Source organism: Vulpes vulpes, chromosome 13, assembly GCF_048418805.1.
Source record: "Vulpes vulpes isolate BD-2025 chromosome 13, VulVul3, whole genome shotgun sequence".
Taxonomy (NCBI): domain Eukaryota; kingdom Metazoa; phylum Chordata; class Mammalia; order Carnivora; family Canidae; genus Vulpes; species Vulpes vulpes.
Window position 1 is genome coordinate 59,882,751 of NC_132792.1, and position 15,015 is coordinate 59,897,765.

Genomic DNA, 15,015 nt, shown 5'->3' on the forward strand with positions numbered 1-15,015 from the left:
TGTTTCAGTGGTAGGTATATTCTTTTACAAAAATTTGTAAAGAGATACTGCTCCTTAGCAAAGTAGTCCACGATATAGTTTTTGGCATAAGCACTGCATGTAGGGAAGTCACATCCATATCCAGAGTGTCCAGTCTATTAGGAACTAATGCTGCCCCTTCTATGATGGAAATGGTCAAATATAATCAACCTGCCACCAGGTGTCTGACCACACTGGAGAATGGTGCTGTCCCTAGAGGGGACTCAGTATTGGTCTCTACTGTTGGCAGATTGGGCACTCAGTGGGGGCCAGAGCGGGGTCAGCCATGGTGAATGGAAGTCTATGTTGCCTCCATGGCCACGTTGTTCATGAATCCACAAAAGTCAGTGGGGAGGGAGGTGGACTGGTAACCACAGAATGGGTCATCCTATCCACTATCCACTATTATCCACATAGCATTGCTTCTGATCAAGGGACTCACTTCATGACAAATGAAGTAGGGTAATGGATCCATAAAATTTGCCAGCCTTACCATGTTTCCTGCCATCCTGAAGCACTTCACTTGATAGAATAGAGGAATGGCCTTTTGAAGACTCAGTTATAGAACCAGCTAAGTGGCAAAACCTTGCAAGGCAGCGGTTTAGCGCTGCCTATAGCCCCGGGGTGTGATCTTGGAGACCTGGGATCGAGTCCCACGTCGGGCTCCCTTCATGGAGCCTGCTTCTCCCTCTGCCTGTGTCTCTAACTCTCTCTCTCTCTCTCTCAATAAATAAATAAATCTTAAAACAAAACAAAACAAAACAAAACAAAAAAACCTTGCAGGGCTGGATCATTGTCTCCAGGCAGCTATTTAGACTCTAAATTGGTGGCCAATGTACTGTGCTGTTTCTTCCGTAAACAGGCTAGATGGGTCCAAGAATCAAGAGACAAAAATTGGTGTGGCACCACTTAATACTAACCCAGTGATCCAGTAGCAAAATGTTTGCTTCTTGTCCATGTGACCTTATGCTCTGTTCTAGAGGTCTTAGTTCCAAAGCAAGGACTGCTTCCATCCAGAAGACACAGCAGTGATTACACCGACTGGAAGTTAAGACTGTCACCTGGCCACTTGGGACTTCTCATTCCTCTGAATTAACAGGTAAAAAAGGGAGTTACTATGCTGGGAACGGATTGATCCTGATTACCAAGGGCAAATTGGGTGACTTACCACACAATGAAGGTAAGGAAGAGTATGTCTGAAATTCAGGAGATCCCTTAGGGCTTCACTTAGCATTATGTATGCCCTGGATTAAAGTCAATGGAAAACTATAATGATCGAATTCTGGCTGGACTGTTAATGGCCCACATTCTTCCTAAATGAGGGTTTAGGACACACTACTGGGTAAAGAACTAAAACTAACCAAAGTGCTTGCTGACAGCAAAAAAAATATGGAGTGGGGAATATAGAAGAAGGTAGTTATAATGATCAGTTATGACCATGTGACCAGTTACAGAATGAAGACCATAATTTTACAAATATTTCTTCCTTATTTTGTGATGAATGTGTTTGTGTGTATACATACGTATGTGCGTGCGTATGTACCTATCTATATATCTGTTTTCCTCCCTCTCTTATTCCCTTATTATATAAGACATATATGACTTTATATGATAGTATTTAAGGATTGTTAACTTTACCTTATAGTATTTAAGTTACTAGATATCAAGGAAAAGAGTGAACATGACCCAAGGACTTTGAACCTCTTCAAGAGAAAGAATTAGTATGTTTTCAGTTGTACACAAGGATCGTTGTATATCATGCTAGGTAGAAGTATGACTTTGTTATTGTCTTTATTTGGAAATTAAGTATGGCTTAAGGAGATGTATACGAAAATCAAGTTGGTAAGCAATAGACAGTGATGTATAATTTTATGTGTCAACTTGTCTAAGCTGTGGTGCCCAGTTATTTGGTCAAACACCCGTCTACATGTTCCTGTGAAAGTATTTCTTTAGATGTGATTAACATTGAAATCAGTAACTTTAGTAAAGCAGATTACTCTCTATAATGTGGATGCTCCACATCCAATCAGTTGAAGGCATTAAAGATCTGAGGTTTTCCAGGAAGGAAGGAAGGAATTCTGTCTCTAGACTGCCTTCAGAAAGACTGCAACATCAACTCCTACTGGATTTTCTAGCCTGTTGGCCAACCCTGCAAATTTTGGATTTGCTACCTCCCATAACTGCATGAGTCAGTTCTTTCAAATAAATCCCCCTCACCTCTCTCCCTTTCTCTCTCTCTCAATCTCTCTCTTCTCTCTCTCTCTCATATCTATATCTATATCTACATATAGATATAGATATAGATATTTCCCTTTTAGGGATTTCAATCATAGGTAACACCATAAGGAAAAAAATATATTATGGTTATCTATGAAGACAGGATTTAAAATGCAACCCAATTGGGCAGCCCCGATGGCCCAGTGGTTTGGTGCCACCTTCAGCCCAGGGTATGATCCTAGGGACCCAGGATCGAGTCCCACATCAGGCTGCCTGCGTGGAGCCTGCTTCTCCCTCTGCCTGTGTGTCTGTGTTTCTCTCTCTCTCTCTCTCTCTCTCTGTGTCTGTCTTGAATAAGTAAATAAAATCTTTTAAAAAATAAATTATAAATAAATACATAAATACATAAATAAATAATAAAATGCAACCCAGTTATTGTAGAGTGAAGTTTCTGTTGTATTTGGTAAAATTTTGTCTGTTGTTATAGTGCTACCATAAAATGACACTGAGTCCTTGCATTTAAGATGATAATTTGAAATTACATCAATAAAATAAACTTTGGTCTCAAAGTTATAATTTGCAAAAAGTTATGGAGGTAGTGGTGGGATGGCCCTTGTCTCCTAACCAGTGCTCTGCAAAGTCAGGCCATGTGCATTGTAGAGGTGCTGGTCTTCTGGTTCTGATCACCCGACACTTCCACCCAATATTGCTTCATTATAATAAGGAAATATTTTAACCTTGATTGCTGGAACAAATTTCCCCTAATTTATGTTCTGCAACCCTTTTGTTCACTGATTTCACTGAATTTTATAAAACATTAATATCATAGTCTAATGGGTTTCTTAGCCACATTTAATCATTCATTCAACAAATATTTAAGTGCCTCGTATTTACATCCTCTGTAAAATCTATTAAGATAGGGATGTTTTCCTGTTTTGTTCAATGCTGGGTCTTCAATGCTAAGAGTAACGGCCTTACACAGAATAGGAACTCAATAAATTTGTGTTGGATAAATAAATGGAAAGAAGCATATCCAAAACACCGCTGGTAATAATTTGTGCATTTTCTCCTACACTTTGTGTCCAAAGTTAGTTAATGTATGTGTCTTAGTTGTGAATATAGCAAGTTCTTTTTTTTTTTTTTTGAGATTTTATTTGTTTATTTGAGAGAGAGAGAGAGAGTAAGTGAGTGAGAGAGAGCACAAGCCAGGAGGGAGGCAGAAGGAGAAACAGACTCTCCACTAGACAGGGAGCCTGATGCGGGGCTGATCTCAGGACCCCAGGATCATCACCTGAGCCGAAGGCAGATGTTCAACCAACTAAGCCACCCAGGTGCCCCTGAATATAGCAAGTTCTTAAACAACTGTGGCATAAAGGCTTTTAGGGAAAACAATGTTTTTGTGAAAGGCTTAAAGTCTTAGATATAAAGTACAGGCAATCCTCATGGGCTTATTTCAAAAATTTCCTTTTTCATCGATTGGTTGTGAGATGGAATATGTTTTTCTTTCTTTTTTTTTTCTTTCTGGAATATGTTTTTCTATAGCATCAAGGTTTTGCAAGGAGTTTAGGTCCTCAGAGCTGCCTTCCTAAAACCTGTGACATCCCACACAGTACTGCAGTGGTCACAGCACGTAACCATCATGTGTGTGTTCCTGTGGGAAATTAGAACTGCAGCTGCTGCACTTGCATAGGAACTGTGGTAAACACGTCTAGAGTAATATGGTGAGTCTCAGGAATTGTGAGTATGCTGCAGAGAGTACTGAAACTCACTTGTGCTTGGTATTTTATCTTCAAAATGGCAGCAGAAATTCGGAGGAAGGGAAACAATCAACTCTTGAAAGGAGTGGGTCTCAGATATGAAGAAACTGTGATATTGTCAATGAAACCACTATTAAGAGGGAGAAAGAAACCACTGACGAGCCTATAAATAGGAAGGGGGAAGAGGAAACAGGAGTGGGGAACATTCCAGGCAGAGGCAGAAAGGGAAGGAAGTTCCAGTTGCCAATCTTACGTGGTTGGTTGGCCATGTATAAATCAGCAGACTGAATTTACTAGAAAGTGCCCATCGACTGAGCGTATTAGAAAATAGTGAACTTCAAAACTTAGTCTAAAAGAAAAGCAAGATCTAAATATTAGCTTTTATTATTTTGTGACAAAAGAATGTGCTTAAGTACAATTTTTATCATAGAAGGAATTTTTAAAAGTTGTTTTTTTAAATACTGAATATACACAGAATATTTTTAACAGGTATGACAGATATTAAAAACAATAAATATTCACATACCTACCACTCAGTTTAAAACTTAGACATTAAAAAAAAACCTTAGACATTCATCATCTAACAGGGCTTAGGATGGGGCAAGAGAACAATTGCAATCTTTCAGGTAGTTGTGTGTCTAGAATTTCATAATCATCTTGGGGAAAAACCAAAAATAAAACAAGCCAGGAGCCTAGCTATTTAATCAAGCACGTCAAAAACTGACATTCATAAATAATAGACTAATTAAAATATAACATTGATTGACCCTGTAAATGTTTTGAATAAAAACAGAGTTTTATATTCTAAAGCCCAAGAAATATTGCTCGAATGAGTCCTCTGTGGTGAGTAGGACTATTTGTCAAGTGGTCCATGTTTACAAAGGCCTATTTCAAAAGAAGTAAGAAGATGGTTCTTTTACTAAGGATAAAGAGCTGTTATTCAGATGCACTCTTTTTCTCGAAGACATTTTTCTGTCCTGGCTGTAATTGAACACTAATGTTCCCCCTCCAGACCCAGGTATTTTGTAAGAATCTCACATTTTAACCAAAAGAATCTTTTTTCCTCTGAATGTGTTTTTTATCTCCCTGATACGGTATTCCTGAGCTGTGCGAGATCTTAAAAATGTAGGGTAAGAAACAGAGTCCTAGATGCATTTGATAACATGTCCAGAATATTTTCATGAGAAAGTTCTGGAGATAGGTAGTGCTCATGGTTGCACAACAATATGCATATACCTAATGCTACCGAATTGTACTCTTAAAAATGGTTAAATTGGCAATTTTTATATTATGTATATTCCACCACAATAAAAAGGTACCACTAATCAAACAACAAAATGTCCAGGTCACACTGGTTATGGGTTGAGATTCTGGTCTAGAATCTGCTTCTGTATTCTGTGATCCTCATCAGCCTACCTGCATGACGTTCTTCGTTCTTCGCTAAGTAAGATAAGATCAACAACTGGTAGATCTACATACCAATTCTTCCTAGAGCACATGAGTTGCAATTTTTCTATTGCACTTAATTTATTAGATTTTCTTTTCTTTTTACTTCTTTAAAAAGATTTTATTAATTGATTTGAGAGAGTGTGTGTGTGAGAGAGAGCATGAGTGGGAGGGTGGGCCAGAGGGAGAGGGAGAAGTAGGCTCCCCACTGAGCAGGAAGCAGGACTGACATTAGGCTCCACCCCAGGACCTGGAGATAATGACCTGAGCCCAAGGCAGATAGATGCTTAACCGACTGAGCCACCCAGGTACCCTTGGAAGATTCTATTTTTAATAGCTAACTTTGCTTTGGAGTTATTCCAGATAAACCCAAAGAGAGAGGAAAATTATAGAAAAAATGTCTACTTCATAAATTGATTTTTTTAAACAATAAATTTATTTTTTATTGGTGTTCAATTTGCCAACATACAGAATAACACCCAGTGCTCATCCCATCAAGTGCCCCCCTCAGTGCCCGTCACCCATTCACCCCCACCCCCCACCCTCCTCCCCTTCCACCACCCCTAGTTCATTTCCCAGAGTTAGGAGTCTTTATGTTCTGTCTCCCTTTCTGATATTTCCTACCCATTTCTTCTCCCTTCCCTTCTATTCCCTTTCACTATTATTTATATTCCCCAAATGAATGAGACCATATAATGTTTGTCCTTCTCCGATTGACTTACTTCACTCAGCATAATACCCTCCAGTTCCATCCACGTTGAAGCAAATGGTGGGTATTTGTCATTTCTAATGGCTGAGGAATATTCCATTGTATACATAAACCACATCTTCTTTATCCATTCATCTTTCGATGGACACCGAGGCTCCTTCCACAGTTTGGCTATTGTGGACATTGCTGCTAGAAACATCGGGGTGCAGGTGTCCCGGCGTTTCATTGCATCTGTATCTTTGGGGTAAATCTCCAGCAATGCAATTGCTGGATGGTAGGACAGGTCTATTTTTAACTCTTTGAGGAACCTCCACACAGTTTTCCAGAGTGGCTGCACCAGCTCACATTCCCACCAACAGTGTAAGAGGGTTCCCTTTTCTCCGCATCCTCTCCAACATTTGTTGTTTCCTGCCTTGTTAATTTTCCCCATTCTCACTGGTGTGAGGTGGTATCTCATTGTGGTTTTGATTTGTATTTCCCTGATGGCAAGTGATGCGGAGCATTTTCTCATGTGCGTGTTGGCCATGTCTATGCATAAATTGATTATATCTGTATATATGTTGTTTTACTTTATTATTTGTACTTATACTAAAACCAAATAAACTTTATTGGCACCTGTATCTACTTATATTATGTAAAGTAATATTTTAGGAAGTCACTATGCTAAAACCTGTGAAGGATGTTAGGAAATCTGAAATCTGATCCCTGTCTTCAAGGAACTTGCAGTCTAGTTAAGGAGACATCAGTAAATGCATACAGTAACACTTTTACAATTGAAGTATAACATACATAGGTACACATGTGTGTACCTTGGACGAGCTGTACACAAAATGTACAAAATGTACAAAAGCCACCCACGCTGCCCTCAAGATTATTTTTATATATTATTCACCCATGTAATTTCATGGAACTATAGTTTGTTCCTTTTCATTTCAATATAGTATTCCACTGAACAAAAATACTATTATTCATTTTCTTGTTGAGGAACCCTACTGGATATTTACTTAGAAGTGGAATTACTGGGCAGCCTGGGTGGCTGAGTGGTTTAGTGCTGCCTTCAGCCCAGGGTGTGATCCTGGAGACCTGGGGTTGAGTCCCATGTTGGGGTCCCTGCATGGAGCCTGCTTCTCCCTCTGCCTGTGTCTCTGCCTCTCTCTCTCTTTCTCTCTGTGTCTCTCATGAATAAATAAATAAAATCTTAAAAAAAAAATAAAGAAGTAGAATTACTGGATCGTAAAGAAGACATGCTCAGCTTTTTTTTTTTTTTTAATTTAGGCTTTTATTTATTTATTTGAGAGAGAGAAAGAGCAGTGGGGAGGGGCAGAGGAAGAGGGAAAGAGAAGTAGACTTCCTACTGAGCAAGAAGCCTGGTGCAGGGTTTAATCCCAGGACCCTGGGATCATAACCTGATCCAAAGGCAGATGCTTAACTGACTGAGCCACCCAGGTGCCCTAGTTTGTTGATTCTTTTTGATTTTCTACATAAATGTCCAAGCCATTTGCAAATAATGACATTTTTATTTCTTCCTTTTATTTTTCCTTTATTGCTTCCTTAGCAATGTTATACCATTTTCTTTCTTTATCACATTGTCTAGAACTTCCAGTAAAATACTGAATATAGTAATAGTGGACATTCTATCCCCCAATTCTCTCTCAGTCTGAGGGAGAAGCTGTAAATGTTTCACCATTGAGTTATTGGCTTTTTTTTTTTGAGTTATTGGCTTTTTGTATGCATACTTCATTATATTGGGGACATTCTCTTGTTCCATTTTTTAGATGGCAATGGCATTTTGTTCAGATATGATTTACAGACAGCTAAATGAACAAATTCTAACCATACAACTCAATAATTTTGACAAACCATTGTTAAAATGTAACCACCACCCAGATCAATATTCTCATAGGTAAATACTTAGGAGACAACTGTTGGGTCATATGGTAAGTGTATACTTAACTTTAAAAGGAAGGGCCACACTGTTTTCCATAGTGATTGTATAGTCCTGCAAGCAATGCAATGGAGTTTCAATTGTTCCACATTTTTGCCAATACTAGAAATTGTTGGCCTCTATAATTTTAGCCATTCTAGGGGGTGTGTAAGTGGTATCTCTTGTTTTAACTTGAATTAGTTCTCTGATGACTAAGTATTTTGAGCAGCTTTTCATATGTTTATCAACCATTCACATACTTTTTTTTTTTTTAAGATTTTATTTATTTATTCATGAGAGACACAGAGAGAAAGAGAGAGAGAGGCAGAGACACAGGCAGAGGGAGAAGCAGGCTCCATGCAGGGAGCCCGATGTGGGACTCGATCCCTGGTCTCCAGGATCAGGCCCTGTGCCGAAGGCGGTGCTAAACCGCTGAGCCACCAGGGCTGCCCCATTCACATATTTTTGTAAAGTGCCTTTTTAAGTCTTTGGTCCATTTTGTTATTAGTTTTTTAAATTATTATTATTAATTTGGAGGTGTTATTTACTTATTTTGGATACAGTTCCTTTGCCTGATAGGTGTATTGCAAATATGTTCTAATCTGTGAACTGCTTTTTCTCTTCCTAGTGGCATTTTTGATAAGAAGTTTATAATTTTAATGAAATCCAAATGATCATTTATGTTTCTTTTCTAGTTAGTGTCTTTCATGTTCTGTTGAAAAAATTTTGCCTACCCCAAAGTTGTAAAATATTTATTATCCAATATTCTTTGGAGGAGGTTTATAGTTTTAGCTTTAACATTTAAGTCTAGGATCTATCTTTAATGTATGGTGTGAGGTAGGAGTCAATATTCATTTTCTCTATACTGATATCTAGTTGTTCACACACTGTTTATTTTTTTTCCACACACTATTGACAAGACTTTCTTCTCTCCATTGAATTTCTCTAACGACTTTGTAAAAAAATCAATTGTAAATTTGGGCATCTGTTTCTGAACTCACCATTCTGTTCCATTGATCTCTTGTCTCTTCTTACACCAATAGCACACTGTCTTAATTATTGTAGCTTTATAGTGAGTTTTGAAATCAGTAGTGTAAGTTATCCAAACTTACTAAGGTTGTCTTGGCTTTTCTTGATTGTATGTATGTAATATGTATTTACATATACATTTTAAAATTAGCATTTCAGTTTTCCCTAAAGAGACATGATGGGATTTTGATTGGGATTGTAATAAGTTTATAGATCAATTTGGGAAGAGCTGACATCCTAACAAAATTGAGTCTATCCATTTCTCCTTTTAATTAGACCTTTGTGAATTTCTGACAGCATGTTTTTTATTTCAATGTAGAGATCTTGTACATCTTTTGTTAAATATATTCCTAGGCATTCGATATTTTTTATGCTTTTGTAATATTTTTAAAAATTTCATTTTCCAACCATTTCTTGGCAGAATGTAGAAATACAATTAATCTTGGTATGTGACCTTATAATCTATGATCTTGCATCCATTTTAGTAGTTTATAGTTTCTTTTGAACTTCATGTGTCCATATTTACATCATTAGTAAACACAGATGGTTTTACTTCCTTCCTTTTTATTTTCTTACCTTATTGCATTGGATAAAATTTGCAGAGAGGCTAAATAACTTTCTTCTTAAGCTCACATAGTTCATAAGAGCCAAGATTGAAAATCAGTTAGTCTGATTCCAGAACACCCTAGAATGAGTGAAGGTGAATTAAGTATTTTGTTGCTGTTATTGCTTCGGAAGATCTGGCTAGAAAAAAATAGGGTCATACTGAAGAATATAAGGTAAAGAATTTTAGTTATATTCTGTAGGCAAAGAAGGATTAAGTATTTTCAAGTGGAAGGTAATAGAATAAAAGTGGGAATATTAACCTTGTGACAATGTTCAGTATGATTTGAAGGGAGCTCCTCATTCATTTGTTCATTTATATCATGGTCATTTCTTGAGCCTGTATTACATTTTAAGAATTGTTATAAGTACTGAGGAAATAAAAGTGAAGACAATATGTGGTCTAAGGTAGTAGAGATATTCAGTGATGGAGAACAAAATCTTAGCACAATCTGTTAGCCATGTTGCAAAGTCAGCTCTATGATCTTACATAAATTAAGTTCTCTGAATCTCAATTTTCTCACATGTAAAACAGGAATAATACATATAATGCCTACTTTGACTAAAAATAGGGGCAGCTGGGTGGCTCAGTCAGTTAAGTATCTGGCTTTGGCTCAGGTCATGATCCTAGGTCCAGGGAGCCTTCTTCTCCCTCTTCCCCTCTCCCTCCTCATGCTCTCATTCACTCTTTTTCTCAAATAAATAAAATCTTTAAGAAAAGAAATAAAAATACATGTAATATGCTTGACCTATATTAGACCTATTTATTTAAAAGATTATCTATCCATTTGACAGAGAGAGAGAGAGAGAGAGAGAGAGCACAAGCAGGGGAAGTGGCAGGCAGAGGGAGAGGGAGAAGCAGGCTCCCTGCTCAGCAGAACTCAAACCAAAAGACCCTGGGGGTCATGACTGAGCCAAAGGTAGGCACCCATAGACCCATTTATAGTAGCTATAACATTTAAGGGATTTGGAAAGGACATAAGAATGAAACAGTTGGACAAACAGTTGTTTTGTTCAACAATTAAATTGTCAAAACAAATGTTTTAACTGATTCTCCCCTCCAATAATTACATTTTTAATACAATGAACTATAAATTTTTGCTTTTCCAACTTGAAAGGAGAGCGCACCAAAATCTGTGCTATGCATAGATTTAGTCGACATAATATTTCTTTCTGACTCTATAAAGAGCTCCTCTCTATAAAGAGCTCAATAGTTAAAGTACATTCACTTATATCACTTTGCGTCTTGCAACAATTGTAGTTGAAGAAACAGATATTTAGTGACTTGTCTAAGGTCACATAGTAAGTAGCAAAGTGCAATTCATGTTTATTTGCCTATCTTCTGTAGGTTTTTTTTTTTTTTACCATACCATGTTACCTCTCATTGTATCATGATGCATGCTAGTGGTATTAATAATACAAAAATGGTATTGAACTTTCCATTTTTATATAGTTTAAGTATGAAGACAGTGAGTAGCTTGAAACTGAATGGGGGAGAAAGGCATTCTATTCTGAATACGCATTTCTTGCTCTATAATATTCACATTGTTCTCATTTGTCTTAGGTAAATTGTTAAATATGTAAATTATTTTCTTTGCTATTTTATATTGCATTTATAATTTGTCTTTTTGTTTGTCTACTTGTCTCATCCATCCAGTCTATTTCTGCTTTTATTAAATTTCAATAATTTCCTTCCCCTTTATGATTTGTACTCAAATTTTTTTTTCTTCTTGGGTTGTCCTTTGTTGGTAATATACCTAGTTCCTATATCTTTGCTTTTTCCCCCCCCTTTGCATCATTAAGTCAACTTATTTACTGCCTTTTCTTCTTTTCCATTTTATATTATCACAGTGATAAATCATTAATGGCTAGCTTTTGTAGCAATTATTCTGAGGTCTTACAGAAATCTAAGTTCTATTAAAATACTGAAAACATTTTTTATAAACATACTTTATTTTTTATTTTTATATTTTTTAAAGATTTTCTTCTTTATTCATGAGAGGCACAGAGAGAGAGGCAGAGACATAGGCAGAGGGAGAAGCATCCCTCCCCCACAGGGAGCCTCATGCGGACTCGATCCCAGGACCATCGAGATCATGACCTGAGCCAAACGCAAATGCTCAACCACTGAGCCACCCAGGTGCCCCTATAACCATATTTTAAAAGCAAAGTATTGGAGGGTGAGGTGGGGAAGGGGACATGGAGATTAGATATTATTGTTTATGTCTTACAGATTCAGTCAAACAAAAAAACATTATGTGAGACCTTGTTAGGAGCAGAGTGAAAACTAGAACAAGACATGGTTGAGAGCCTTCAGCAGCTTACAAACTAGTGAAAGAGAAAGATTAATATATAAACAACTCCAGTACAACACAATATTATTAGAACGACAGCATGAAGTGCTAAAAAGACCAGAGACTACACTGGAGAGCAGAAGTTACAGGATTCCTCAAGGTTCCAGGCAATTGAGTAGCAGCTGAACATAGAACTGACTATGCCACGCTGTCAGATTTGTTTGTTTTATTTTAGCAGAGACAGTTGTGTATCTTAAGCATGTAGAAAGTTTTATTGAGAAATATGGAAATGCAATGGGGAGTCATTTATTTGCACAGATATCATGGGTGGTTTTTGACGGTGTGAAGCATACTGTTGCAGAGGACTGATGGACTCAGGACTTCTGCCAAAAAGAAAGCAAGAAAGAGAATCTTTGATCACAACTCAGTGTTGGGGTGAGGACAGGAAAGAAAATCTGAGCCCAGCAATGTGACAGACCTCAGGTGACTACTTCCTCATTGCAGGAATACTAGGGACTAGTATTTGGTGGGAGAGGACAAGTCCATTAAAAACTCTCCATTTCCTGTTTCTTTCCTCAGTTTTTTGGGGGAGCCTTGGGTTTTCGGGGGAACACAATTCTGTTATGCCAGGTAATTAAAATGATCTTTGTAATTTACTAAGTATTAATACACCGTCAATGCAAACATGTTAAAATATTGTAGTTAAGTGGACAAAATAAAAGTGGAAGTACCCCATTACACACCCATTTATTATACTTCTCAGTGCTAACAATTTGTTGGAATACCCTTCCCATCTTCCCTCTATAGTCTCTCTCACACGCGCGCGCGCACACACACACGCACACACACAATTTTCTTTCCCAAAGTAAAATTGGTGGTATTCCCGCAAATTTGAGGTTGAAGACATTTAAAAGCGTGGAGTTCGGAGCCGGCCAGGGCTGGGCTCAAATCCTCTCCGGCCTCCTGGCTGTACAACCTTAGACAAATTCCTTCATTTCTTTTTAAGTTTAAATTTCTTTGTTAAGGGCAAAAAGTGGTAATTACCTTGTAAAGCTGGAGGATCAAAATCAATAGCGTCTATAAATTAGTACAGTGCCAGGCACATAGTAAGTGTTCAGTAAACGCTATTACTATCTATATGGCAAGTGACCTTTCTCCTAAAAGTAAGGAGATGTTGTGCAAATGTTCACCCCCCCACCCCACCCCACAACTAATTATATCTAGGTTGGGAAGAGCTTGCTTTCCCAGAGAGAGCATAAAACAGATCCAAGTAATACTTCAATTGAGGATTCTCCGCGGATTTTTGGTGCAACTCCCATGCACCGCCCCCCCCCCCCCCCCGCATCCCTTTCTGACGTCTAGGAAGTGGACTTTCCATCAGAGAACTTTTGGGACTCCCGTCGGGACGAGGATGCTCCTCCAGGTCAGGGTTTAGCCGGGTGGGCGATGGCGGGCTGGCACCCCGTCGGCGGCCTCCCGCAGGCGCGCCCCCGTCCCTCCCGCAGCGCCGGCTGCCACCGCGGGCGCCAGTCGTCGGGGGAGCGGAGGGAGCCCTGGGGGCCGGGGCCGGGGCCGGGGCCGGGGGGCGGGCGCGGCGTGCGGGGCGCGCGGGGCGCAGGCTGCTGGCGGAGGGGCCCGGCCGGGGCGCCCCAGGCCCGCGGCGTCGCCCCCGCCGTCGGCAGGCAGCCCCGGAGCCCACCGCCGCGGCTCCGCAGCCCCGGCCCGTCGCGCCGTCCTGCCGCTTTGCTCCTGGCACTGCGCCTTGCCCTCCGGGGAGTCCTCCCTCCGTTACCCCCCGTCCCTCGCGGTCCCCCGCGGGCCCCCCTCCCCTGGCCACAGCCCCCCATTTTGTGCCCTCTCCGCGGCCCCCGGCGCCCCTCGCCTCTCCCCGGCCCGCCCGCCCGCGGACCCCGCCGACGGCGATGCTGCGGACCCCGCGGCCGGGGCCGGCTCCCCGGGGAAGCCCCCGCGCCCCTCCGCCCGCCCCCCGGGGGCGCGGGAGGCAAGTTTCCGCCGCGTCCTCTCCCCAGTGACAGGACCTGGCGGCGGCCGCGGCCGCGGCGGGAGGGAGCGCCGGCCTGGCTCCCGAGCCCGAGCCCCCTCCCCTGCTCGCGAGCTCGCGCGGTCTGTGTCTCTCTCCGCAAGTGCGGAGACGCGGAGGAGGAGGAGGAGGAGGAGGAGGGAGTTGGGGGAGGATCTCCATTGAAATAAACAACCAGGCAGCAGTTATTAACACGGGAACATGGCGGCCGCAGCCTCAGCCACGGCTTCGGCGGCGAAGGTCAGCGCCGACGGCAGCCGGCACCTGACGGCGTGACCGACCCGAGCCGGTAACCGCGCCTTCCCCGGGGGCCGCGAGGGCGGGCGGCGGGCGGCGGGCGGCGGGCGGGGGGCGCCGCGTCCCCACCCCCGGCCGCGGCTGCCCTGGGCGCGCCGAGCCCCGCGGAGCCGAGCGCCGCGGCCGGGGCTGTTTTTGTGTCGCGGGCTCCGCCGCCGGCGCGCGGAGGACGGACTCGCATCCCGGAGGCGCCGCGGGGCCGGGGAGCTGGGGCCGGGGGGGCGGGGGGTGGGGCGGGCGGGAAGCGGCGGGGAGACGCGGAGTCCCCGGGAGAGAAAGGAGGCGCTCCAGCGCCCTGCGAGTCCCGGAGCGCGAGGCGGGCGGAGGCTGCAGCCCGCGGCGCCGGCGAGAGGTGGGAGCCGGGAGCCGGGGGCCGGGGGCCGCGGGCCGGGGGCCGGGGCGCGGCGGGGAGGCCCCCGCCCGGGGAGCGCGGCGCGGGGTCGGCGGGGAGCGAGGCTCCGGCGCCCTCGCGGCGGGGAGGGAGCGGCCGAGACGGGAAGGTGGACCCCGAGAAGGTGCCTTCTTTCATGGAAGCGCGGAGCGGCTGCAGCGCAGGGTGGGAGTCGGGCGAGGGCAGGCAGGACCCGGGAAGTGCTCGGGGGTGTGTGAAGGTGAAGCGCGGGGCCGGGGCCGGGGCCGGGGCCGGGGCCGGCCGGCGGGCCCGTGTCAGCGCCGCGGGC

The 15,015-nt window shown here is 42.4% G+C and overlaps 1 protein-coding gene and 1 pseudogene across 10 annotated transcripts in view; one reads left to right on the forward strand and one right to left on the reverse strand.

The window, feature by feature from the left end:
* LOC112932447 (spermine synthase-like) overlaps positions 1–14,200 on the reverse strand; it is a 120,522-nt pseudogene extending 106,322 nt beyond the window's left edge.
* NCOA2 (nuclear receptor coactivator 2) overlaps positions 13,247–15,015 on the forward strand; it is a 296,781-nt gene continuing 295,012 nt past the window's right edge. For 2 of the 10 annotated variants that reach the window (XM_072734541.1, XM_072734550.1), the window contains exon 1: positions 14,561–14,687. The gene's annotated coding sequence lies outside the window, so the exon portion shown is untranslated. Of the gene's footprint in view, positions 13,421–14,002; positions 14,328–14,560; positions 14,688–15,015 lie in introns of those variants that run through there. The other 8 variants (XM_072734547.1, XM_072734557.1, XM_072734542.1 and 5 more) reach the window with 7 other exon arrangements.